Genomic DNA, 26,339 nt, shown 5'->3' on the forward strand with positions numbered 1-26,339 from the left:
TGGAATATTCCTCAGCCATTAGAAATGACAAATACCCACCACTTGCTTCGACATGGATGGTCCTGGAGGGTATTATGCAGAGTGAAGTAAGTCAATCGGAGAAGGACAAACATTATATGGTCTCATTCATTTGGGGAATATAAAAAATAGTGAAAGGGAATAAAGGGGGAAGGAGAAAAAATGAGCGGGAAATATCAGAAAGGGAGACAGACCATGAGAGACTCCTAACTCTGGGAAATGAACTAGGGGTGGTAGAAGGGGAGGTGGGAGGGGTGTGGGGGTGACTGGTTGATGGGCACTGAGGGGGGTGCTTGACAGAATGAGCACTGGGTGCTATTCTATATGTTGGCAAATTGAACACCAATAAAAAATAAATGTATTAAAAAATAAAAATAAAATAAAATAAAATAATTCCTTATAAGGCAGTTCAGAATGACATACAATAAAATAAACAGTAGAGAGAAATAACTGAAAAATCAATATCTGGTTATGGGACTAAGTAAAACTCCAGACAAAATTAATGATCAATTTATTTCATTTAAAATATAATTGAGTCTGAACAGATGGTTACCAGAGGGGAGGTGGGCAGGGGGCTGGGTGAGATAGGTGACGGGGATTAAGGAGGGGGTGATGATGACGAGCACCCCGTGTCCTAAGGAAGTGCTGCCTCACTAAATTGTACGCCTGCAACTAGTATTATGTATGTTGACTAACCGGGATTTAAATGAAAACTTACAAAAAAAAAAAATAAAACAAACTGTTGTTTTCATTAGGAATCAGAAAATATAAATGTAATTTAGTCTGAAAAACTCCATTAAACTCTCCGTTACTATTTTCCTTAAGGCTTTACTCTGTTAATAATGACTTTTCCAAAATCTGTCAAAACCTAGTATCATTTATGTATCTTTGGGGTCCATGTTTAAGTCAAGTGAAAAAAAAAAAAACCCTCTACTGGCATCTCCAAAACTCATACCTGGCATCTCCATACATGCACATCCCCCAGCCCCGGCTCCAGGGCTGTGCTTGAAACCAGCATATGCACTCCAGCTGAACGAGCATCTGCTTCCTCGACTGAGCAAATCGTCTGCATCCATATACATCTCAGAGGAACTTCCTGCTGGCAGCACATGCCACTGTTACTCTCCCTCTCTCTCAATTGATGTTTAATATTTACCTGGGCTTAACAAATGTCCCTACATCTCTAATAACCCTGAAGCCGGCACACAGGGAAATGTGGCTGCGTTGATGTTATTAACGTACTATGAAATGCTGTTAGTAAATGAAAATATTGTCTTGTGAAACTACACAGGGGAAATTAGCACACTAACTCGAGACATTATAGAACACGTAAAAGACAACAACTTACGGGGAAAATACGATGTTAAATATGCACATCTACAGATTCGACAAGGGTCAAATTCCATTTATTTAAAAGCCATAATTCCCAGTTGTTTGCACAATTTGTATCATGATAAAAGTAAAATTCAATTTGATCTTCTAAATGCTTGAAAAACCTACATCTCTTAGAAAGAAAGAGGGTGAAGGAACACTTTGGGTGTCCTTTTATTTCCTTGAGATATTTTTCTCCCAAATGTAGTAACCGCTTCCCCCTCCCCCACCCTCAATGCCTCCGGTTTATTTGCAGAATTTCATCCCCAGAATAGTGATCACACAAATCCTGGGAAACTGCCTACTCTGATAATGCTGTTTTTCAGGGGAAAAGCTTTATCTGCAATAGGTTGATATGAATTCTGTCTCTATGCCACCTCACTACATCCAAATCATGTAAGAAACGCTGATATTTGGAAATAAATTATTTGTAAAAAGGAATTTTTAAAGAAGATTAAGAAGCATTATGGTTTCTTCTTTTCAATTTGCACTGGATAATGGAAACGGCAGAACAGACATGTTTTGTTTACAGTTTTGGAATCTGGAAGCCACACATTATAAAAGATTAAAATGAAAGGATGGGGAGGGAAGAGAAAGGCAACTTCACCGTGTGCCACTGCTGTGAGTTGTTTTGCTTTGTCTTAAGAGTCATTTGGCAGCTCCAACAACTGGAGCGTAAGCCAGCCACCTTGCTATTTCTTTCAAAAAGAACCTGACAACAAATCCGGGGACTTCCGAGGCACCTGGCCCACGATAGAATGCTTCCACCCCACCGCTTTATTTGCAGCCTCGTAAGCAAGAGGGGGATTTGCATAGGTCTCACCATGAAGTAGGAGGAGATGAGCCATACTCCTAGTCTCTCATCCACTCTGGAATCACTCTTCTTCAGGCAAGCCGAAGCAAGCTCCTCTTGTATTTATATGAAGCCCCGCTGTTTTCAAAGTTAAGCTTTACACTTAAATGTCTCATTTTATTATCTTGGCAAACCTAGAGGCGGGTAGTGGGGGAATTAATTCTACGTCAAAAACATAGGTATAAGGGTAAGCCTTCCTGGGTTCCAGTTCAAGGTGGTAATATAGGAGGATCCTGGCCTTACCTCCTCCCGTGGACACACCGAATCTACAGCTACACGTAAAACAATTCCTTCCGGGGGAAAAAAAATCTAATTGTGTGTCTCTGACACATCAGCCAATAAAAATTCTACTTTGAAATGTGTAAGAAAGGCCGAGATGCACTCTGACCATAAACACTAGCACATCACAGCAACGTATAATTGGAAGAAAACTCTCGACTCCCAGTTTCTCCCTGAGGAGAGAAGGGTTTGGATCCAACATGGAGTGCTCTAACCTTTCAGACTTCCACCGGAGGGACAGGCCCCCAAAACATCTAGCCCTACAAGCCAATGAGACTTGTGTCCACAAAGCTGACAACACTATAGCAAATGAAGAAACAGGACTTAAGGGGCCTGTGAGGACTTGTTGTGAGTCCCCAGGGCTCAGTGAAGAGGTAGCAAGCAAAAACTGACCATATCCCAGTGGCCCTCTGAAAGAGGTCTATTTACATATCGTAAAGGCCACAGCTTGAGCATCAGGGTTCTGATTTAACACACACCTAGGGGCCACCTGCAGTTCTCTCCGGAGACCGAGGCTGCCACGTGCCCTCTTCACATTGTCTCTCTGCCCTGCTCATCAGTGTCTCCCTGAAAGGAGCCTGGGCACCTGCCTGGTGCCCAGGTTTATCGCTGTCACCCAGAAGATGCACCCCCTTGGTTGCCTGGCTCTGGTGGCCGGTGGGGCTTGAGTTATTGAGTTTGAATTCCCAGAGGGCTGCGGCAAACAAAATAAACCCATTTCTTAATCAGCTATCCCCTCAGGGTTCAGCCTGAAATGAGAAGAGGATATGCCAATCTCCCAGTCCTCCCTGAAGGAGGCTTACGTGCATATTTTGTAACTGCTGCCTGAGGGTCAGGTGCCTACTACAACACACATCCAGGCACGATTGTGATCTCCTTCCCCAGAGAACAGGGAAGTCAATAGATACGATCTTAGCATTCTTCCAACAGCCTCCTCCAAACCACCGATATCCTCCTAGAAGGAGTTTATATACCTATCTGGCACCCCAGCTTTTACAACTGCCACCTCGGGGACGGGGACACACCCCTTGAACCCTGGCTATGGAGGCCCATGGAGCTTGCATTCCTAAGTTTCACAGGACTGCAAACAAAGAATCATTTCTTAACCGGCTATCCCTCTGGAGCTCAGCACTTAGGAAGCCAACAGAAGGGGTGTCTGGGTGGCTCAGTCGGTTAAAGCTCAGGTCACAATCCCAGGGTCCTGGGATGGAACCCCACAATCCAGCTCCCTGCTCAGCGGGGAGCCTACTTCTCCCTCTCCCTCTATAGCTTCCCTTGCTTGTGCTCTCTCTCACTGTCTCTCTCAAATAAATAAACAAAATCTTAATAAAATAAATAAAATAAAATAAAATAAAATAAAATAAAATAAAATAAAATAAAAAGCTAGTAGAATTGTCTTTTTTCTAGTCTTTCCCTGAAAGAGGTTTATTTACATACTTCCAGAGCTGCGTCCTGAGGACCTTGCTTCCAATCAGCCTACATCTAGTTGCTGACTGAGATTCTCCTCTTTGGGACACAAATAGATCTTAGCACACCCTCAACCACTGTAAGCCCAATCACAAACAAATAAGAGAAAACCAAGAGCTAGGGCCGGGCTGAATAATACATTTTTTGTCTCCTACACAAGGCCATTCCGTCAAGATTAGAAATGGTAGTTGTTTTTTTGTTTTTTGTTTTTTTGTTTTGTTTTGTTTTGTTTTGTTTTGTTTTTGTTTTGTTTTTTATCTAGTGCACAGAAACCCACACAGGCAGTGAAGAAGAGTAAAGAAATAGAGATATAGGTTCCAAACAAAAGGATAAGAAAAAAACTTCAGAAACAGACCTTAATGAAATGGAGGTAAGCGATTTACCAGATAAAGAGATCAAAATAATGAATTTGCTCACCAAGATAAGAAGAACAATGCATAGCAAAGTGAGCATTTCAATAAAGGTACAGAAAATATTTTAAAAAGTACTGAACAAATCGTAGAACTGAAGAATACAACAACTGAACTGAGAAATTCAGTAGATGATTTCAATAGCTGACTAGATCAAGCAAAAGAAAGGATCAGCAAACTCAAAGATATGAATCCATCCAATCAGAATAACAAATAGGAGAAAGCAGAATAAAAAAGAACCAGACTAAGAGACACATGGGATACCATAAAATAAGTCAATATTCACATCCTAGAGGTCCCAGGAGGAGAAGAGAAAGAGAAAAGGGAAGAAAGCTTTAAAAACGTCTTTAAAATTTTTTGAATATCATTGAAAACAATGTTGCCTTAGTGTCAGGTATACCACATAGTTATTGAAGGGCTCTATACCTGATGCTCTGCTCACCCCAAGGGCAGCTACCGCCTGTCACCACACAACACTATCACAATAGCACAGACTATATTCCCTATGCTGCGCCTTTCATCCTGGAGACTCATATATTCCATAACCAGAAGCCTCTATCTCCCAATCCAATTCCCTCATTTTGTCCATTCCCTCAAACCCCTTCCCTCTGGTAACAGTTTGTTCTCTGTATTTATGATTCTATTTATTTTCTCATTCGTTGTATGTTTTATATTCCACATATGAGTGAGATCACAAGTATTAGAAAGCTTGGTTAAGGAAATAATGGCTAGAAAAAAAATAATAATGGCTAGAGCATCTGGGTGGTTCAGTTGGCTAAGTGTCCAACTCTTGATTTTGGCTCAGGTCATGATCTTAGGGTCATGAGATCCAAGTCCAGGTTGCCCCAGGCTGTGCTCCAGGCTCAGTGGGGAGTCTGCTTGAGATTCTCTATGCCTCTCCCCTCATTCACACACACATGATTTCTTCTCTCTCCCTAAAATGAATAAATCTTATTTAAAAAGAAAAAGAATGGCTGAAAAGTTTCATAATTTATAAGACCCAAATAAAATGAATCCACAGAGAACCATGTGAAAACACATTATAACTAAATTGTCAAAAGTTACAAGCAAAGAGAGAATCTTAAAAGAGGCAAAGTGAAAAACAACTTGTTCCATATAAGAGAACCTCCATAAGATTATCAGTAGATTTTTCTGGAGAAACTTGACAGGCCAGGAGAGACCGGGATAATATATGGGAAGTGCGAAAAGAAAAAAAAAAAAAAAGCCAATCAAGGATATGCTGCCCAGCCAATGTGTCCTTCAGAATTGAAGGAGCAGTTCAGAGTTTTCCAAACAAGCAAAAACTGAAGAAGTTCACGCCCAGTACTCTCTAACACTCTTACAAGAAGTGTTAAAAGGAACTCTTGAATCTGAAGCAAAAGGATGATAATTAGTAATGGGAAAACAGGGAGGGATAAATTTCACCAATAAAGACAAATATATAGTCAAATCCAGAATACTTTGATTTTCAATGGTGGCTGGGAAATCACATAAACCAAGTATGAACCAAAATACAAAAACCTTAAGAAATAACTACCATAAGTTTTTTAGCAGATAAATAAGGTAATGATGTAAATTGGGGCATCAGAAACATAACCTTGTGGGGGCGTGGGAAGGTAAAAATATCAAGCTTTAGTGTGCATTTGAATTTAAGTTGTTTTCAGCTTAAAATAAGACTATCATAAATATGAGATGCTTTAGGTAAGTTTCATGGTAACAGCAAAGGGAAAATCTGTAACAGATACACAAGAATGAGGATAGCAGTTGGAGCATGACGCTATGGAAGATTGTCAAATCACTGGGATGAGAGCAGGAGAGGAAACAGAAGAACTCTAAAACAGCCAGAAAACAATGAACAAATGGCAATAGTAAGTCCGTGTCTCAATAATTACTTTAAATGTCAATGGGCTAAATTTTCCAATAAAAAGAGTGGATGAAGGGACAAAAACATAAGACCCAGCTCCACGTGGCCCACAAGAAGCTCACTGCAGCTCTAGGGACATACCCAGACTGAAAGTGAGTGGAGGGAAAAAAACAAAACAAAACAGTAAGTTCCTCGTAAATGGAAACCCACAGGGAGCAGAGGCAGCTTAACTTACACAAGATAGAGATCATGATAGGAGACAAAGAAGGTCACAGCACAGTGATAAAAGGAGTCAATCCCACCAGAGGATATAAAATTTGTAAATACTTATGCACTCAACATGAGGACGTCTAAATATATAAAGTAAATATTAACAGACGTGAAGAAAGAAAAGAACACTACAGTAACGGGGGGGGAGGGGGAGGTTAGGTCTCTTTCAACAGTGCACAGGTCATCCAAATAGAAAATCCATGAGGAAACCCTGGACGAAAACCAGATGCTTGACCGGATGGACCTCACAGAGGGTTACAGAACATTCTGTCCCATAGCAGCTGAACACACCAAAAAAGTCTTAAGAAGAGTCAAATCGCATGGTGTGAAACTCGAAACCAATGGCAAGATGAAGACTAAAATTCACAAACAAGTGGAGATTTAAGTATCTCCCTGGCTTGGGCAGCTGAGGTGCATGACAATGACAATGGCAGGATCCTGGGCAGCGAGCACTGTGCAGGGCTCAGGATGGCTGGAACGGCTATTGGGCCGGCTTCCCCAGGGGAGGGGACAGGGCACGGGGTCGTGGTGGCCAGAGCCGCTGGTGTGCACCTGTGTGGCTGGGGAGCCGGCTGCAGGGGCCTGAATGATGACAGGGGCCAGCCACAGGCCATAGCCACAGCCACACCCGGGGGCAAAAGCAGGGGCTGGGGCCAGTGGTGGGTGCATGAGCAGCTGCAGGACGTGGGCAATCAGCGAGCACCCAGGTGGCTGCAGAGGCTGGCTGCAGGCCCGTGCACTTTGGGGGTCTGGTAACCAGAGTTGCTGCTGGCAGCATGTGAGTGTGCACCACAGGGGCTGTTGGCAGGTACCCTTCACAACACGAGCCTGTGGATGGGGTTGGCCTGGCTTCAGGCCCACAGGTGGCTGCAGGGGGTCTGGCTGTGGGTGTGCATGTGAGTGAACGCAGATGCTGGTCCCAGAGGCTGGCCCCAGAGTGTCTGGTTGCAGAGGCTGGCCCCAGAGGCTGGCTAGAGAGGCTGGTTGCAGAGGCTGGCCCCAGAGGCTGGCTAGAGAGGCTGGTTGCAGAGGCTGGCCCCAGAGGCTGGTTGCAGAGGCTGATACAGAGGCTGATGCAGAGGCTGGCCCCAGAGGCTGGTCCCAGAGGCTGGCCCCAGAGTGTCTGGTTGCAGAGGCTGGCCCCAGAGGTTGGCCCCAGAGGCTGGCCCCAGAGGCTGGTCCCAGAGGCTGGCAGGTCACACACAATAAAGGCCAGTCACAGCCACTGGAGCCAGCTGAGCACATGCACACGACCTCCCAGGGACTCGCTGCTGGTACTCAGAGGCACAGGCCAGGGAAAGGAGGAGTCTGGGCCGGGTCCTTCATGTGACTGCAAAAGGTCAGGGGACCTGGTCACTCTTGTGCTCTTTTTGCCTACAGGGAGAACTCTTTTTGGCTAGAGAGTTTCCTCTGGATGCTGAGCAGGGCTAGGCCGGGCAAGGGGTAAGGCGGGAAAAATGAAGCTATTCTCCCCACCCCCAAGATCCCCCCTTTTTTTTAATTTAATTTATGAGAAAGAGAGAGAGCAGAGCAGGAGGGAGGGGTAGAGGGAGAAGCACACTCCCCACTGAGCAGGGAGCCCTATGTGGGGCTCGATCCCAGGACCCCAGGATCACAACCTGAGCAGAAGTCAGGTACTTGACCTAGTGAGCCTCCGGGCACCCCACTCCCTACCCTTTTTGTGTCCTTATTCTCAGGTTACTTTACTCTGCTATTTTGCTGGAACTCTCTGGGTGGCCTCCTGAGATTTCCCAGAGCTGTTTTCATCCTTGGACCACTGTCTCCCTGTTCTTTGTGGGAATATGGCAGCCTGCACCTTTGGCCTTATCCTCCTGGTGACGGCACACCCTGGAGCCACCTGAGATTCCCTGATAATAACTTTACAAGCACACAATCTGCCTCAGGACCTTCCCCACTCTCCCTAGGCCACCTTACCCCCATCCTACAAGATAAAGGAAGGATGCATTACAACAACAAATGACAACAAAATTATTCTACAGAAATAAAAGTGTTCAAAAAAGATTATATTGAAAAATTACTTAATGAACCCACACGGCAAAGGCTTCCCTCTCTTACTAGGTAATATTGATATTTCTGGAGTTCCTGGTTTCCCTGGTATCAGGCAAGATTATATTATTGCAGGATAGTAATAGTACAGCCTTCTTCTAGATTTTTTTTTAAGATTTTATTTATTTATTCATGAGACACACAGAAAGACAGACAGAGACACAAGCTTCCTGTGGGGAGCCCAATGCGGGACTTGATTCCAGGACCCCAGGGTCATGCCCTGAGTCAAAGGCAGACGCTCAACCACTGAGCCACCCAGGTGCCCCAGGCTTCTCCTAGATTTTAAGGCTAATAAAAGAAATTAATATTTTGTCATATAAAAATTTCTCTTTCTCCAACCTAAAATAATTTTAGTCGTATTTAAAGGTTCAGGGGAATGTTTTCAGAAACTTAATAAAGGAAGATAGACATACAAACACACACATGTAATTTTTGGTTAAACTCTGTAATCATATATTGCTTCACTGCCATGCAGGGAGGTATTTTCATATTTTTTGATTTTGCCAAAAATCTTTTCCATACCTGTCTAGAGATTAAAAAAAAGATATTTACAATTCCATGAATATTGACAGTAGGCATTCTCCATCCCCCCCCCCCAATTATTAGATCTCACTGGCAAATACAATGACTGTATCTACAATGATTGTTTTGAATGAATTCATTTAATTCAGTGACCAAAGATTTGGACAAAAATAGATTTATTAAAGCAATACCAATACCATAATTATATATATATATATATATATATATATATATATATATATATATATATATTTTAGGATCCCTGGGTGGCGCAGCAGCGATTTGGCGCCTGCCTTTGGCCCAGGGTGCGATTCTGGAGACCCGGGATCGAATCCCACATCGGGCTCCCGGTACATGGAGCCTGCTTCTCCCTCTGCCTGTGTCTCTGCCTCTCTCTCTCTCTCTGTGTGGCTATCATAAATAAATAAAAATTAAAATATATATATATATATATATATATATATTTTTAGTTATAGGCAGAGACACTCAGTAAATATGTGATTTGTTCCACTTTTAATAATTCCAGGTTAAAGCAAGCATGGTTTGTGCCTCCTACCTGAGCTGCAAGTTCAACTACCATTGTGGGATTACTTCTACGTCCTGTCTTCTAACGCAGTATGGCCCCACTCTAGGAGGTCGTGTGGTGAGAGAATTATAACATCTACATTGTAGGGTAGTGTGAGGAAGAAACTGAGAGAGACCGGCATGCGATGGCCTGGTGTGACATAGCAGGACAATTAGATAAATCATGAACCATCTCTCTAGTATCTACCAAGCTTTCATCATCGCTGTGCAATTGGGAGGAAAGAGAAATATAGGACAGTTTCTCCCCTATGACTTCCTTCCTTGATATGACAACCCGTATCACTTTCACACAATCAGAAAAGAAGGTAACCATAGAAAATTCAGCGAACATGAATCTTTTGTATTCTAGAAAGCACTGCTTTGCCTTCCATGCTAAACATATGGTGGGTTTCCGCCACATGTACATATTTTGGGCTCAAGAAGCTAGAGTGAGAGGGGGGAAGGATACCCCAGACCAGGGGAATAAAATAAACGAAAGCCCTGAGCAGAAGGAAGCATGTATATTCAGAGAAACATGAAGAAACCAGTGCAGCTGAAGTGGAGTTGTTGGTTAGCAGGAAGGAAAGAAGTTTGCATGTCGGGTGTGGGGTGAGGGGTCAGAAAGCCCTAAAACTCAAGCAAAGCATGTGGCCGTGATTCAGTGATCCATGCCGAGTCCTTCTCTATTCCCTTAACTTCCAGGGCAGAGGCATTAGCTAATAAATTATGGTCTGGTGAGTCTTCAGAACATGATTTTGTGGTGTATGGTGCCCTTCGGGCTGTTAGGTTCATTCTGAGGTGACCTGACTCTGATTTATGCCACTTTGTAGTAGAAAACCCATACATTAGCAACACATGTCCCGCGGATAACAAACCTCAGGGCAGCCGGCTGTTGACAAGGGGCCTCAGTCTGCCTTGAGGTGAGCAGGACAAGAAGCAGCCTTCCGGGCCTCGGCACTGCTTTCCCAGACTGTGATGTCAGCAGACGAAAGAAAGCAAGGATGTGCTGCTGACGTACCCAGTCTATTTTCTCAGCAAAAAGAGAAATGAAAGGGCACTGCCTAATGTCAGTGCGCCAAATCTATGTGCCCCTGCCATGGCTGAAATTCAGTATTCGGATTCTTGTTACCTGTCATTCGAAATACTCCACAAACTCCCCAACTGATCCAAGCGTCTGCCTCAAACCCATTCTCCACACTATAGCCAGAGCTATGCAGTTATTTATGCAAAATATATCTTTATGTACCTCCTCCCCCCAAAACACACACCTACCTATGTCACCTTGCTGCTACTTTTCATAGCTAGGAAAATTGATGGCAGGCAACATTCAACTAAAAAACCTATGATCTGACAAGTCCTATTATTAGAAAAACAATTACTTGAAAGTCAAACTGTCTCGGAAAATCAAGGACTTCTATATATCGCCCACGACTACTAGAGCATGTCACTTCAGACCAAATTTACATCCTGGAAACCGGCGTACAAAGCTTAAATGCCGCTGAAAGGTCTCTGCTACGAGGGAGCATGTAGAAATGAAGGTACCCGGTTACCTTGGAAGGGAGCTCCAGTGGTTGTCAGAGGGTGGCTCGAGCACTACTTACCATGGAGAGGTTTGGGTACGTGACGTTTACAAGGCCTTACCAGATAGACCTGTGCCCACTGCTTTGTACACACATTTGTGAAGCTCAAAAGTCAGAGGAGGCAGGTGGGAAAACTGCTATAGAATTCCTAAGCTTCCAGGAAGGAAACAGTTCAAGATCCCGCCCTTCTCTTCTTAAGATTTCAAAGACATTAAACTCGTCTGATGAGTGGAGTTTGTCCCAAAGGATGTTGCCTGGCAGCAAAGGACTTCAAAAACAGCATCGAGGAAATCCAAAAGCTACAGGGAGGGAAATTCATTTGAAGGAGGAGAAGGAGTTTAACCAAGAAAATACAGGGGACGTTCTGTCCATAAACCTTGAGGCTGTTAGTAGGAATTCCCTGTGACTGACCCTGTCTGGGCCATGAGCCTCGTGCAAGGAAAGTCTATGTGAACCTCAGGACGTGCACAGTTACACAGAAGGCAGTAAATTTGGGGACCCAGCGTCATCAGGCGGTGGGAAGCCCAGAGATAGACGCACCCCTGCGGGAGAGAAGGCCCTCTGCTCTCCACACCCTGGGAAACCTCCGTTACAGTTGTCGCCAAGCCCCTGCAGCTACCAAGGGCTGAGCACAAACCCTGGGACACCCAGTCTGGGGGCTGGCCTGGGCTTTCAGTGCAGAGGCACTGTGGCTGAGTTGTGCAAAAACTCTCTGCACCTCTGGTGGCCACGTAGACCGATGGATGAGCTATGGAATGAAGGAAAAGAGGCATAAACAGGGTATGTCTCTATGGTCTTTTAATTTGATTATTAAACAGATGGGCCCTCAGTCTGTCCCCTGAACCAATGAAGTTTGTTTTGTTTTGTTTTGTTTTGAATACACACTGACCCCCATGGACGCCAGGGCATTAAAGAACTAAGACAATCTGTTGGCAAGAAACCCACTGGTGAGAAATACAAGCTCCCTGGCCTTCCTCTGTCCTTCCAGCCTCTGCCCCAAGCCCCATCGCCTCTGGGTGTCCTCCTCCTGAACTCGGAGCACGCTACCAGGAGGTGACCATGAGCCTCACTCGGGGTTCCCTCCGAAACAGACCATGAGACAAAATATGAGTGCAAATGGTTCGTTGAGAGGGGAAGGTAGCAGAATGAGGAAAGGCAGCCAACAGAAGGCATTTTATCACGTCCCTGTGTGCAACTGGAACTTAATCCTGCTGGGAACAATACAGAAGTGACAAAGTAAACTAGTTTCCTTGGAATTTTCTATGGTTGCCTCATGGAGGTATGAAATCTTCAACTTTTCTGGACCATTGTCCCCATGGCACAAGAGAACCTCGGCAAAGAGATGGAAATCGGTTGCCAAAATCGAATGTTTCCTTTTCTATGCCTAGACCACAAAAGTAACTGATATAAGCCTTTTTAAAAACTGTATTTATTTGAGAACAAGAGGTGGGGTGGGGAGTGTGAGGGTGGGAGGAGGGCAGTGGGAGAGGGATAAGCTGACTCCCCACTGAGCAGGGAGCTAGAGCCAGACCTGAGGCCATGCGACTCGATCCAGGACCCTGGGATAGTGACCTGAGCCCAAGGTGGATGCTTACAACTGAGCCACCCAGGCACCCACAAGGTTTTTGTTTTTTCCACTGTTAAGATATCTTTCCTTTTTCAAGGAGTGTCATCATCCATCGGTTATTAAATTGTAGCAAAAATATATATATATGTACAGATTACTTTGGAAATAAGTTAGTTTACTGGTAGTTTTTGATAATTCTTTTTCAGTACGTGTAGTCATAATTTTGACTTTGTAAGACAGGTATCTTCCTCTAGTCATATTGTTCTTAGAGGAAAAAACAAAACAGTATTTCTTAGCACATTGGAGAAAGACACTAAAGGTGCCGACTTTTCTTTTATATCACGTCTGGTAGTAATTTGCACTGAATGACATATACGCTCACTGACAAATTGAAAATTAAGTATCTTTATTATATTCCACTAACTTCAGCCCAGTGTTAACAATAATAGTAACTGCAATAGCAACTGACACTTATGAGTTCCTGCCATATGCCAGGCATTATTCTAAATTCTTTCCATGAGTTAATCCATTTAATTCTTACAATAGCCTTGTTTTATTTTGCAGATGAGAAAACAGAAGCACTGCTCAGTGAAGTTACTTTCCCAGAGCCACTTAGGTTGTACATGCTATTCTGAGATTTGAGGCCCGGGCATTCTGGCTGCAGAATCTGGACTCTTATACTAAATTGCATCTTTTTCTTTCCTTTCCAATCCCTTCCCTAATTTAAACAAATCAGGAATCCCAGTGGCCACGGAGACAGCATTGACAAAATCTGCCCATAGGATTCTCAGGAAAATTAAGGGCTGATTACACCTATCAGGCACATTTCATATCAAGGCGGCACATGGTCCTATCAGAAATTATAATTTTTATACTCAGACTAGAAAAGTGGATGTAGGGATTTATGAAGCCAAAAAATCCTCTAAAATGCTGAGTATAGAAAGCGTTTTTATCATTTTCCTTGCAATAAAACAGCATTGACTAAATAGATCTAAAATACATCTGGAAAATTGATGGTAATAAAATAGGAGGGTCAGCTGGTATGCATAATGATTGGTATTCATCTATCATCGTAGATCATAGATTATTATTATTCCAATTTTAGGTTCTTTGAACAAGGTTTGGGGAAAATATTTAAACACTAACATGAACACTTACAGTGATCACCTATCCATCCATATTGATACTACTTAAGGGCATTTCTAGTATAAAATACATATTTAGAGGGCACTGGCTATATGTCAGAGACCCTGTGAAGTACAGGGAAATTCCAGGCTTTTCATATGAAACAGATATTGACTATGATTATTAAATATTTAAGTGAGGGTGATGTGAGAGGGTATACCGGAGTCCTCAAGCATCTGAGGCGATCAAGAAAGCTTCCTTGAGAAAATTCCTTCTGTGAGGAAGCCGCTGGGTTAGGGTGTATGACATACAAGAAAAAAATCAGAAACAGATTTGGTACAAAGCATATGCTCTTACCTCAGTTTGCACAAGGCTGCTTAGTTGGATTTTGCTTATCTTTAGACAATAATAAAATTAAAATGTTAAAACCGTGTTTTATTATTCATCTTATGTCATGATGGTTTCTTCAAAAGGAAAATGTGAATCTTTGAGTAGACGCAGCCCCCGCCCCCTCAACTGCCCCCATATCCCTACCAGAACAGAAATGAAATTCTCTGTCGTTGCAGAAACTGCTCTAGCTCTGGTGTGGCAAAGAGGGTAGGGGTTGTTTATTTTTAAAAGGGTAATTGTGCATTTACTCAATCATATACTCGGTAAATTATCCAAAGTAATTAATCATGGAGAGAAAGATTAGAGAATTGATTAAGCAGAGTTTGTAATAATGCTAAAGAGAACACATCAAATATACATAATGCAGCAAGACAGAAGAGGCCAGTGATTTCCTATTTATAGTTTGTTTTTAAAGACTGCATTTTCAGATCATAATGCTGGATTTCTGTACATGCAAAATAATGTGGTTTCAGTTCGCTCGTTAAGAATTTAATAAAACAGTGATTTACTAAAGGATAAAGACAACGCCTATTCCTAACACCCAATCCTTAAACAAAGGATATTTTGGTAATAATGGATTCAATCACATATGAAGTCAATTATTTAGTTACTAGATCAATATTAGCATTTTGATGTAAATTGTTAAGATATTTCTTTCTTTCTTTAAGGCCCAGTTGAAAAACCAACAACAACAACAACAACAAATTAAACCTCTGTTCTATTCTGAGTTTGGACATCTGATAAAGATTATATTTCTCTAAAATATTTTCAGAATATTGTTCCAATTTTTTACAAAAATACTAACATAGACAAATAATGACATCATGTTTCTATGTTATGGAGGCATTAAGGGCAATGGAGGGCTAGAGATATAAAAATGGAGAGGAAAAAAACAGAATGTCTTTTTGAACTTGCTGTTTCTACCTAGAGATACTTTAAATAATGGCCAAACTTTACGTGACTCTTACTGTAGGCAATTATATTGTTAATGCAGTTTCTTTTCTGTTAATGCAATAACTGCTCTTTTTATACTACATCCTATAGAGTGAGACTTGAAAATTTAAAAATGGTAAAAGAAATGCAACGGCTTTATATCCTTTGATGTGCAATTATATTCGACAAGTTGCTTACATCAACTTTCTCCAAACTAGATGCTATTGTTTAGTTGAATGCAAAAATACAAATGTAAATAAGGAATTGCACAAACAGAGCACACTATCCAGCTCTAGGTTTTCCATGAGTTCTCTTTTCGTTTTTGCATGTTGCTGACAAAGAGGACTCTTATAACTCCTTGCTTCTCAGGCATCCCAGGATGTTCCACAGAACAACACGGATCAAACAATTCAGAATTTTTGAATATTATCATTCACCAGGTAACCAGTAAAGCATGATTTTTAATTTCATAATTAATTTTAGAACACTTTATCTTAGAGATATTTCTTTTGAAGAAGTAAAGCATCTACAATTCAAGATTTCTGGGATAAATGCTAAAAATGTGAAGTGATTCTTGCAGTTAAGGGGTTTATAGTTTGGAAGCCTCTGTTCCTCATTAGCAAAGGAAAACAAGAAGAGCATATAAAATGGTGCTTCCAAAGGACCAAATTAGTAGGAAAATAGTGGTCACTATGGACAGCAAGAATACGTATTGGAGATTTTACTTCTGTTGGACCCTGAAAAAGGGTGTGGTTTAGGGAGCAGGTGACAGTTGAGGGCAGGCCTTTCAGCAAGATAAGCAGGCAAAATTAAGTTTGCCTTCCAACCACTTATTCCAGTAAGTTAGCTCTGAATGGAAGAAGACTTCTTTTAAAAGAAAAAAGAAAAATAAAGTTGGAAAAGTAAACTATGTTGTAAGGGATTGCTTTCCTCATCATTGAGTTCCTTATTCTCCTTAAGGAGACAAAAGACATTGAGAGGTCTGGACAAGAAACAAAAATTTCAAGGAATACTCTGATTATTACTAAACTAACCTAGAAAAAGACTTAGCTATTCTATGTAAAAGGCCAAAGCAAAGCTTGATCTGTAAAGGTAAAGGCAAGGTTTTCATTTCTGCATTTCATTCTTTAACTGGTAATTTGTGTTTCCATGTTCCCATCACCACAAATACCCCATCATGATATCTGAGCGCATGTTGTTGAAAACACACTAGCCTTCAATGGAAACTGTATCAGAGTTAGTCCTTGCACCTTTGCAGGTCTTGGTTTCCTTATCTGTGAGATCTTCCTCTAAAACCCCATCACAACATTCTCTTGGATTTGTAACATGCAGTTGGCTATTGAGGGGTACTGAGAGTGTTGAGGGGCTTGGTCTACTCACAGAAGTTTGGGGCTGTCTGAAGAGCTTAACGTGGCACTTTGTTAGGGTCTTTTTTTTTTTTTTTGAACACAACAGCTGTTTATTAAGATTTTATTGGTGACAATAGAGCTTAAAACAAATTGACCCAAAATCAAAAATTACAGTAAGCTGGTATAGATGCTCTATTTGGAAAACAGAATAACTGCTGCTATGAAGGTGGAGAACAAAGCGAATAGCACAAAGCAGAGGCAAAGCGTTCCAAGGAACAGAACAGAGCAGGCGGGTGGGCACAGGGTGTGGCCCACGGGGTGTGTCGCACAAGGGGTCATAGCGGAAACCTATCCAAACTCTATGCCTCTATGTGGCCTATCAAAAGAAGGGGGAAACCGAAAGCCCTACAGCAATGGTAATAATTAAGAGGACTTGCCGGAAGGAAGGTGGCCTGTGTGTCCCCATCTCCCAAGTACAAGCTGGAATCTGGAGGCTTTGATAAGGGCATCAGCCTCACAGGGACGGGGACACTGGGGAAGGGGGTCAGGGTCACCAGGGCCCAGGTAGGATCTGAACTGGACTTTCCCCAATTGCCATGAATGCTATCACAGACTCCATGCTTTGAAGGCAGCTCATTTCTATGGATGCTGTGCACTGAGCAGTCTCTTCCAAAAGAAGGAGGGTTGTAGAAAGGCCAGGGCTTAGCAGAGCGTGACACTAGTTGCTGTCTAAAAGGTAGAGAGAGGTATCTTTCCACAAGCTTCAGGAATCCTGCTTCCTTTGCTTTCTGAAATTTGTTTGATCCCAATATTTTTCATTCCTCAGAGAAAACAGGAACATTCTGCTATCCACCACTGTGTAACATGTCTTCTCACTCTTTGCAAAGAAACCAGTCCAATAAAGAGGTGATATGGTAAATTTATGGGTTTTGAATGATTTGAAGAAGGATATAGGAAAGGAACAAGTATTAACTGAAAATCAACTACATGCCAGACCTTTCACTCGAACTGTGAATACATGATTTTATGTAATCCTAAGTAACAAACCTGCCAGATTTCATTTTTTAAAACAATTTATTTATTTGAGAGAGACAGAGCATGCAAGAAAGCATGTGTGCATACAGGCGAATGGGGGAAGGGGCAGAGGGAGAGAAATCCTCAAGCAGACTCCCCGCTGAGAACAGATTCCCAAGGCAGGGCTGCATCCCAGGACCCTGAGATCATGACCTGAGCCAAAATCAAGAGTTGGACGTTTAACCCACTGAGCCACCCAGGTGCCCCGCTGCCAGACTTCATTTAATCCTACCATTGAATCTTACTGACAAACATTAAGTAATAATGGCAGTAATTAGAGCAAGGTAGCTCGGAGCAAGGATGGGAAGGGTCTGGTAGGTTAGTGGAAAGAGTTTGAACTTTGTACTGGTGACCAGAATATCTCAGTGTCTGGTTCCTGGGCTATCTGCATTAGAAGCACCTGCGAAACATTTTAAAATAAAAATTCTCAAACATGACCCTGCCCTATCACACTTGTGCACATACACACGCACACACAATTCTAACTCGGCTGATCTACACAGAGATGCTGAAATTCACGATTTTAAAATAAGCACTTCTCAAAAAATAAAATAAAATAAAATAAAATAAAATAAAATAAAATAAAATAAGCACTTCTCATGCTTCTGAGGTAGTAGATGATGGATCAGATTTTGAGAACCAGCACTGTAGACAAAAGAATGTAATAAAGGACACTTGTTTGTGTGGGGAATTGACATATTGAGATTTGTGAATTTCTATAAGCATGTATTTTATAACGTCCTCAAACTTGCACGTAGATAGTATTTAAAATGTGAATATGAATAAGATGTCATAATTGTTTTATGGCAAAGTACATGCATACATAAGAGAATGCACAAGAAGACATTCAGCCCAAGAACAAAGCAATTGCAGCAATTCTGAAAAGTTTACCAATGCATTTGGGTAATTTTTAACAACCGAAAGATGTATCAAGTAAGTAATAAAAACGTAGGTTTCTTCACTTAAAATACAATTTACTTAGTGGAAAACAGGATTAAAAAAGGCTATGCTAAGTAATGTGCCTGTTTTATTTTTCATCTCATATATGATCAGTTGCTAACAATATATCATTTTTAAACGGGATGGGATATCCAGTTCCCCATTCAATTTATTTAGAAGACTGGGGACACAAACTATGGTCATGCTGTAATGAACTATCTCATATATTTAGGCAGATTAAGAAGTGCCTGGGTTTTATTTTCACAGATCTGTATTATGCAATTCAGGTAATAAATAAGATAATTTTATTTTCTCTCATTTCTTAATGAAAAAAAATTAATTGCTGGGCGATATACCCTTGTGAAATACATAATTTAAATATACATTTTTAAGGAACAACACTAATCCCTAAAGGTCAAACATCTTACATAAATTTATGGGGCAGCAAATGATGAAAGAAATCTTGGCTGTCTGATCTCATCATCTCAATTTTCAGATAAGGAAATAGGAGTTGAAAATTGACATGATTTGCCTAACATCACACAGCTGTTTAGAGGCAAAACTAGAACTGGGATTAAGATCTTACAACTCTCAATATATTGATTTTTACATAGTAAAATGGTAGAAGTGAAACACAAATTGTGTGTGTTTGTGTGTGTGTGAGAGAGACAGGGAGCGAGAAAGGAAAATATTGAGGAAAAAAAGGGAAATGTGGTAAATGCACCAAATATACAAAAAGTACACCAATGAGAGTGGGCATGGAATTTGCCACATGCGTTATCAGGGCATATCCATACAAACCATTGAAATAATCTCCTGGGTCTATTCTCTTCCAATTCCTCTAGAAATAACTCAACGTCCCTCCCTAGGGCACCCGCATCTATCTTCCAGGCGTGCTCTCCCATCTGGTTACCCTCTCTCCCATCCTACTACTTGTCCCATTGCAATTTACCCTCAGTTTCTCTGTACCCTCAGGAAATTTTGATCTATCACTTTAAAAAATCCGATGTTATAATTGTGGGTGTATTGAATCCTTCTCTAATTTGATCAGTTTTTATCTTGTATATGTGTTATGAGGGCCGACATACTCAGAATTGCGATATCCTTCTGTAAGTTATTCCTCTTATCCTTATGAGATAATCCTCTAGTAGTTAGATAAGCCTCTAAATTTGAGTTTTGCTTTAATGTCTATTTTGTCTCATGTTAATGATCCTTCATCGGTTTTCTTTGTTTAGGATTCGTCTGATACAGCTTCTTGTTTTCCTTTCTCGTCTTTCAGCGTTCCTGTCTCCTAGGGTTTTGTATCACTTGAAATCAGTGATTAAGAAATGCAAAAGTGCATTTCTTAAAATTGAAAAATCCAGCCTGACATAGTCTCCTTCCACTGCTTTAAACTATTTATAGTTACTGTAACTACAGACAATAATGTACTTGTTCTATTACCCATATTGTGTTTTCTAGACAATGCACCCTCCCTTTGCTCCCTTAGTCTTTTTCTTTGAAATCCCTTAGTTGGAGTGTTCTTTGTTTTCTTCTTCATCTCCTCTTTCTTTGTTAAAACCTGGCTTCCCACCAATGCCAACCAGCATCTGAGAGGCCTACGACAACGTGGCCTTCAGGCTCACTTTGAGCCACTCTGCCCCTCACTTCTATTTCCCAGGACATCCTTAGGTCTTCCCTGCCTTTCAGAATTCGCATATAGTCTTCCTGCTGATGGCAACGCTCTACTTAAGGTTCTTTGCAGAGCGGACTCTCACTCTTCAAGCCTTAGTTGAATTCTAGGCCAAGCTTCCATGCTTGGTAGGGCTCCTCTCTACGCCCCTCAGCATTTTTCTCCCTTAGAGCTCTGCTTATTACTTTTATAGAACTGTTATCAGTCTGTGTTTACATCTACTTGTTTGGTTTCTGTCACCATCTATTATTATTTTTTTTCTACTCTGCCATCTTAGCTCACATCTATTAAACATAAATTCTTTGAAGGCAGCTAGCTGCCTTAAAGCATTATTGCTATGGACCATAATGTGAAGAATACTGGGAAGAATCTGATCTTTCTTAAATCTTTCTCCTTACTTTTAATGCGAATAGATAATTTAAGACAGAGAAAATAAGGATTCTCTCAAAATTCCGATTTGAACAGAATGTCAAAGTTGTTCAGAAACTCCTTTATCAATTATTAAATAGCATCATAAATACTTCATATCTAAAATGTTAAACTCTTCCTCAAAAAATCTTTATACTACAACCCATGGAATTACGTGAAATATATATTAGCAGCCAATTCCACATACACACAATCGTACTGTTGCATTTTGGGGCAGTAAAAGACATTTTGCAGAGTTCACAGAGTCAGCTATTTCTAAATAACAAAATGCATGAATTATCTCACCGACTGCCACAAACATTTATTTCTCTTCTTCTTAACAGAAACAATGAACTGAGTTCAAAATTGTTGATGAAAAATAAGTGTTGGGTGGGCAAGTCAGAACCTGCAAAGCTATCTCACTCGAAATTATCGTAGCGTTTAACTACCAAGCACTTTACCAATTTGTAATAACACAGTGATGACTTCTCTAGGAATCTCAACTTTATGATTATCACCTTATAGGAAAAACTACCAACTCAGAGTTTGTATATGAAAATGGAACCAATGTTTGACTCCTAATTTCGGACCGTCGAAGGGATGAAATCACACATTAAGTTGTGTCTGAATCGTTTTCCTATTAAATAACAGTAGTTGTTCTAGCATTTAGGTTAAGAGAACAGGTTTTGGGATTTAATTATTTCAGGAGCCAGAGTTACGGCCTAGATTATGGCACAATAACAAATGAACCCTCAAATCTCAGGGACGTAACAATATTGGTCATTGGGGTCTCTACCCCACAGGGTCTCGAGGGGCCTCAGGACCTGCTGGAATCCACTTTGGGGAATGCTGCTGGTTGCTGTGGCAGCTGACAGGGAATGCCAGAGGATCATTCACTGAGCTTAAGTGCTGTGCCTCAGAATTGATGCGTCTCGTACCCCTAGCACACTGAGACTGGTCCCATTACCCCCAACTAACTGCAAATGGCCTGCGGACTGTGAGAAAGCCCATGGACTGGACGTATGGTTAGCAGTAAATGTTTCTACCAGTAAAGGGTTTGAGCATCAGCTGTGCTAATCATCGGCTATGCCCAAGTTGGATAACTTTCAACAAATTGCAGGGCCCCTTTTTAATTTCCAACATTGTCATGGAGGACTGGACTCTATAAGTCTTTTTTAAAAAAGGTCAGTGAGACAATTTATGCAATATGCTTATCTTTGTACATAGTATTATGGTAACATTTTAGAGATACGTAATGTGCTTTTCACTAAAATGTGAAGAATAGACAGTAATAGATGTACTACATATTTTTCCACTTAAACAAAAAAAGAGATGGTAAAGAGAGGACTCCTTTTCTGCTTTCACATAGATGGCTCATGAGTCATTAGGGTTTTTGAACTGTGCGAGAGCCTGGTAACTTTAATAAAGTAACTTCATTAAAGACCATTATTTTCTATGTTGTTCTCTCAGAAATTAGTATCATACTTGACATAATGACTTTTCAGCATGTGGCTCTTGAACTTAAAGCTTTGTATCTTATGACATGATTGAGAAATGTCAGTGATTTTATAAAGTACGTTGCTAATACACATATCTATAATATCTATAAAACTGTATTAGAAGGATAATTAGCACCTTTGACCTGACTCTTTCCCACTGGGCCCAGAGAGGAAGGGGATTTCTTCCTTTATTAAAGTTAACGAGGCTCTCACATAGTTCAAAACCCATATTGACTTGGGTCATCTGTAAGACAGCGAACAAGAAGTTCTTGGTTTACCACCTCTTTACAAACTTTATCTCCTTGCCTCTGCTTTTAAATGTTGACTTCGTCACAGCAAGAAAGAGACGGGGGCTACAATTTAGTGTTTTCTGTGAGTTCGTGAGACAGAAAAAGTGAATTTCAATATTGCTTTGCCGATTAATGGCAAAAAATAAATTGATCTCAATGTACTGCCAATCACCACAGTAGGAAGGAAACAATTTAAGTCAAAACTTTTAAGTAACTCTTACATACTTGTTATATAAATTATTTGATAATGTCCTATAAATACTGCTTTTGTTTCTTAACTATAATTCAGATATAGGCCTAGTGCATTTTTATATGTATTCTAGCAAAAAAAAAAATCAGCATTTCTCTATAAATTCAAATCATAGCTCTTTGCAATGTTCTATATGCTCCATTAATATTACAAATAAGCCATTGTATGCTTCTCCTAAATGTGTGTGTGTGTATATATATATATGTACAATATAACTTTAAAAAGGTAAACCTTTCGTGAATGTATATTTTTCTATCATGAAAGACACTGGCGTAATGTTGAGTGCTAAGTCTTAGCTGCCTAGAGATAAATGCATATTGAAATTGCGTTTGAAATAGATTTAAAAATAAGTGCTAAACTCTTATTTTTTTAATCATAAAAGCCTTATATTCTTGATGACAAATACGGATAAAACATTTTACTGTATGATATTTCTTGTAACCCTAATCATCCTGGTTTTGTCTGCTTCAGAATACAGGAGCAACAATAATCTCATTCAAGTATTACCCAGTCAAATGCCATAAACTAAAAATAAATTTCAAGAGAAAGGGAACAAATTAAGGTCAATCGTTATGGATGATTTGAATAAGTTCTTCTCTCCATTTGAGACACACACTAACTTTTGAGCTCATTTCTCACTAATTATAAGGCTGACTGGCAGAGATGGTTGTCTTTTGTGAATAAATGAAAACTCTTTAAATCCACCAGTAACATTAAATCATAGCCTGATTAAGACACATAATTTAATCACTCTTAAACTTCTTTCATTAATTTTAAGCCCTGTAGTCATTATCTGGTAAACCATATTGCAGAATTAAAAAAAAAAAAAACAAAATAGATTCTTTGAATGATGACTCAAAGTATGATTCTGATAGCATTTCTCTAATCACTCACCATTATTGAAACGAAGTTGATTTAATTGAACCTGTAGAAGAGATTGCATTTTCTAATCATACCTCATCTGTAGATGCTTATTATTCAAAGGAAGCCATATGTATTTTCAAGCACCCTTAATTAAAATAATGCATATAATCTTAGATATCATTTTCCCTTGGTAGTTAGTTATTCTAAAGTGATTCTGGCTTTTCCATCATTTTTTAAATGTATTTCTTATTCTAGGCACTACCTTGTCAGTATTTTCTCTTTAGCACTGAGCAAAGAGAAATCTGAAAGTAATTCATTACTACCTACAATGGTAATCACTTGACTAATATCTTCATATATTAGAAGTAAACATCAAAATTCCACAACACAGTGGAATATTGTGTAGACACATAAATTCATAGAAACGTCAAGGATAATTCTGAGCTATATTCATTCTCGAATAACAAATATAACAAAATTGTGGGATAATTTTCTCTGATCAACTCCTTATTTATCAAGTCTTTCTTTTAGAGAGTACAAGTGTACAAAGAACACAAAATAAAAGAATGATGAAGATACAGAAGAATACATGTTTTTATTTCACTATTTTATATATATATGTGTGTATATACATATACATGTATTTAAATATACATTATATATAAAATGTATAATATATAATAGAAACCACTTAATCATCTCATAGAGATATTTATAGAGTATATGAAATTTGCCACACACTTGTGCTAGGGATTTTCATCATCTTAGAAATAAGCATATTTAATGTCTCAAGTAATTCATGATCACCAATGTCTATCTGGCCTTTCCTCCCATCCAAGACCATACTATCCTCTTCACCAAAATGATTATCTGAATACTACCTAAATATTAGTATAATTAAGTACTAATACCTTGACCATCCTAGTTCATTCATCCTCATTTTGCTTACTTTGTAATAAAAATATTTAGAAGGGAATATCTCAAGGACACCTAGCCTACAAGTATGTTTACTCTGTATTATATTTTCCTACTTAGCTGTTATTTAATATTAGCAGAGGATATCATCCTGACAAAAAAATCTTCCATTTATTTCCTAGATTCCTTCACCTCTTGCTTTGCCAGTGATTTCTATCACTTATCCACCTTTCCCTGGACTTTTACATCTCTTCCTACTGGATCTTTTCTATCCCTATTGGGACATGTTCAGGTTTCTCCCAACTTAAAGAAAAATAAACAATAATTTATTAGCCTTTTTCCTTTCCGCTAGTAGGCCAACATTCTTGAAAGAGCTATTACACTCATGGCCTTGATTTCCTCACTTCACCCTCATTCCTCTCCTCACTGCAGCAAACATCCAGTCTTACTGTTGACACCATTTGGGTCAAGGTTCACTATTACAGACTCTGCTTTGATAAATCCAATGGCCCTTCATGGAGCTTTTGGTACAATATACCACCTTGAGACAAATTTTTTCTTGGCTACTGTGGCTGTCAGCTTTGGACTGACCTTCTACCTCTTAGGTGCTCTTCCTCAATTATTTTTGTTAATATTCCCCAGAAGATTCATTAAGTAATTTCATTCATTACCATAGTTTCCAATCATACGGACACACACAAAAATACCTGCCAGGTCTATTATCTCCAACCCAAAGCTTTTCCTTGAGATTCAGATGAGTATGTACAACTGCCTAGTGGACAGATCCACTGCAGACTTTGCAGGCACTTTAAACAATATGTCAGGAAATAACTTATCATTTTACTCTATGTATAACTTTTATTTAAGGAATGTCTCCATTGGCTCAGGCTCTCAGTTCACCTAACTTGGAGACCTTTTAATGACTCCACTTCCAGCTCTGGAATATCTGAAAAATACCACTTATGAATATCGTTTTTAAAGTGTAAAGGACACAAAATACAAAGCTATTTGTGTTAGTTCAACTACACGCACACACATACATATAACATATTCGCTTCTGGAACCAACTTGCATTGATGGCAGAGTAATTATTAGCGAAAAATTTTCAGCGGTTGAACTATATTGATGGGCAAAATATCATTCAGAGGAAAAGTGTCAGTAATGTTAACCATGTTCAAGGGGTCCCAGAGTCTGGGACAAAAAAGTAGGGCATTCCTTGTGGGACTGGCAATGATCTTGATAGGAGCCCCCTTGGATGAAGAGTCACCCCTAGAACCTAAGCTTCTATCAATGTTGTACTGATTGGTGTAAAAAAGCTCCAAATAAGCCATTTGAAAGTAGAACGGGTTGTTACCTTGGAGAAAGTGTGTATTTTGAGAGTTGGGGAAAGAGGCACGGTACATTAATAGTTTTCCTGATATCTGCCCATATCAGATACGTCTACTCCTGTTCTGTAACTCCAGTCATGTGTTTCGTCCCCATTTTTCAAAAAAATATCTGGGCAGAAGAAAGATGAAAGAATAGTAAAGCTGTTTTAGAGAGCCATAAACCTACTGTCTCTTTTGTTTTGGTTGGGGTCCTGAAGAGCCTTAGGAGAAAATGCACTAAGGAAGAACTATAAAGAATTTTAGTCAGAGTTTTTAATCGATACACACCAAACCCATTTGTCCTTTTATCTTTCCTTATCTCACTTCATGTTTCCACCATCTACACAGTTGTTAAAGCAAAAAAACCTGGAAATGACTTTTGACTCTACATTATCCATCATTCTTACACTAAGGCAGAGATGTTGATCTGTT

General features: G+C 40.1%; 1 protein-coding gene across 4 annotated transcripts in view; it reads right to left on the bottom strand.

The window, feature by feature from the left end:
• NAALADL2 (N-acetylated alpha-linked acidic dipeptidase like 2) overlaps positions 1 to 26,339 on the bottom strand; it is an 878,960-nt gene that overhangs the window by 49,887 nt on the left and 802,734 nt on the right. The gene's annotated exons all lie outside the window — the stretch shown is intronic.

Source organism: Vulpes vulpes, chromosome 3 (genome assembly GCF_048418805.1).
Source record: "Vulpes vulpes isolate BD-2025 chromosome 3, VulVul3, whole genome shotgun sequence".
NCBI classification, from domain to species: Eukaryota; Metazoa; Chordata; class Mammalia; order Carnivora; family Canidae; genus Vulpes; species Vulpes vulpes.